The sequence below is a fragment of the Papaver somniferum genome, chromosome 1 (assembly GCF_003573695.1).
Source record: "Papaver somniferum cultivar HN1 chromosome 1, ASM357369v1, whole genome shotgun sequence".
Classification (NCBI taxonomy): Eukaryota; Viridiplantae; Streptophyta; class Magnoliopsida; order Ranunculales; family Papaveraceae; genus Papaver; species Papaver somniferum.
In genome coordinates, this window is record NC_039358.1 from 128,480,929 (window position 1) to 128,483,416 (window position 2,488).

The window sequence follows — 2,488 nt, forward strand, 5'->3', positions numbered from 1 at the left end:
ACAACTTCTTAAATCAATGTGAAGATGACATGGCTTAAATTTTATTAGACATTGTCAAGGTGAATGTCTAAAACTAGATAGTCATCTTGACAATGTCAGACTATCCCAGTAAGCTTTTGCTTACCTAAATTAATTCGAATATATTAAATAACCATTTTAGCTATAATAAAATCTAAAAATTACTAAAAATAAAATTTACGTTTAATCCATAAAAAATCACAAACAACACCATTGGAGATGAACTATTTTTCCTCCCTAAATTTAAAGAAAAATTGGAGTGAGATGTCTTGTTGGTGTTGCCAACTAGGAAACACACACAACCACCATTGGAGAAACCCTTAAGATCTTTACCCCTTGCATTGGAGATGCCCTAAAAGTGAAATTTTCACTAAAAATATGTCTAAGATGATCGCCAAGTCATTATCACATTAATGATTGATTAAAATTGCACATGCTTCTATATAGCAAATGTGGCTGGAAATATTTTGTTAGAATACAATTACCGGACAAGGGTTATCTCCACTCCTTTAAAATGCTAAGTCATATAAGCTCTCACGTCGCACGGTGAGTGTGACACCCCCCTCAAATTAAATTAGATAAAAGCTTTGGGCATTAGTAAACCTGGAGATGACACTTGACGGGACTCTATTGGTCGCGACATTAAAACTTGGATTACACTTTTTTTACACCATGTATTTAACTGGACGTTAGTAACACCGTTAGCGAAAACGTAGGTATACAACACTTATGTCAGTATTTACAGCTCATTAATTAGTTACATTTGGTTTACACTAAGTACTTAGCTGGACGTTACTAACGTTAGTTAAGTAGACAATACATCCGTCCGTCAAGGTAACCTAACTCTTTTCTGATCAAACTTAAGATGGCAAGTCCATAAACAAGAGATATCACCGAAGTTTTCTTCTTCCACCTTTCCGAGTTCACAAAGAGGTTTGGTGGTGGTGATCATCAAATCAATCACTCAAAAAGCGGTCTTTGTTATACTAAAGGTACAAGAGTTATTCTTCTTTGCTAAAGTCGTAGTAACAATCCGTGATTGAGACAAAGCTTTCGGAAAAGAAAATTTTCCTTCGAGTTAGCTGATGGTTTGGATTAGCGAAAAAGGTACACGAAATCCTGGAAACCCCGTATGCAATTTTTATTAACATCTATGAACATTAAGTTGGGTTTTGATTGAAATTGTGATGAAGTTTTTTGGTTAGATATTTGGTGGTTGATTTGGTGAATGTTTGTAATGAGTTTTGTGAGATTAATGAGTAATGTGAGTCATTGGGTTTCAGTCCAGTTCGATTTTGCAGGGGATTTTAGCAAGAAACATATGTGACAGAGTTATCTCCATCACCAACTTAGAGAACGAATATCAAGTGTTTGTAATAATGTCTAAATCATCAGTTCTTCACCAAAAGTTTTTGTTGTAATCAATAGTTCTAATAGGTGTTGCAATGGGTTATGTGGTTCTGTTATGATGGTTGTTCTTTGTAGATTAAGAAGGTTTCATAGCAATTAAAACAACCAAGAACATTGTTTTTAATATATAACTTCTTTGGTTAACTCATTCAACTTATTTATATGGCTGGCATTGGGGAGTTTAAGCTAAGAGTTCTAAACTTCGATTGCTTTCCTTTATCATTTTTGCTTACCAGGTTAGAGAATGGTCAGATTTAGACACAACCCATATAAAGATAAAAAACAAGTTCAATCCGTTCACGGAATTCCAGAACCCAACTTATATTTTGAAGGTTAGCTCCCACTTGATGTTTGGATGTACTTCAACTCTTCTTTTTTGAAGCGCCTTAGAAAATGATTGTAGTAATTTATTTATCGATCCATTCATTTATTTACTTTACATTTTATATAGTCCCCAAAGGTGCTGACAGTGGATGAAATCAAGGCAGTTATGCCAGAAGAACATACAGAGTCTACAGAAGAAACATATGATATTTACCTTTTACCACCAGGTGAAGAATCTGAAGCTTGCCAATCGTATCTCCGGAAGCGAAATAAAGATAGGATGTACAATTTAATGTTTGAGGTTAGTCGGCATATGTGAAATTTGGCTTTCTTAATATTTTATAATTTGGTTCACACGGTAAATTAGTTTCACGCATCAGCACTAGCCCTAAGCTATTCTAGAATGGTCACTGTATAACCAGATTAACAATTTGTGTTCCATTTTTACAATATGCTACTTTCTCTGATTGGCCCCATGTTATTATGGCTTTCCTGACTGTTAAAATTTAAAATGGCTTATTGTGTTACTATAAATAAGCTCTCCTTATTGTCTGCATTTATTCATTGTAGGAATGGGCTACAGACAGTCCATTTATCATATCACCAAGGATAACTTTTGAAGTCAGTGTGCACCTTCTTGGATGGCTGATGGCCTTGGGATACACAATAGCTGATACATATGATCTTTATACCTTGGTAACTATTGGTATAAAGGCGGAATTCAAAATAATAATAA

At 34.4% G+C, this 2,488-nt stretch overlaps 1 long non-coding RNA gene across 1 annotated transcript; it reads left to right on the forward strand.

Annotated features, from left to right (window-relative positions):
* Nucleotides 1–877: 877 nt before the first annotated feature.
* LOC113332708 lies at nt 878–2,286 on the forward strand. Its single transcript, XR_003351675.1, has 3 exons — nt 878–1,125; nt 1,665–1,760; nt 1,880–2,286. It is a non-coding gene; the product is annotated as an uncharacterized LOC113332708 (long non-coding RNA).
* The last annotated feature ends 202 nt before the right edge of the window (nt 2,287–2,488 follow it).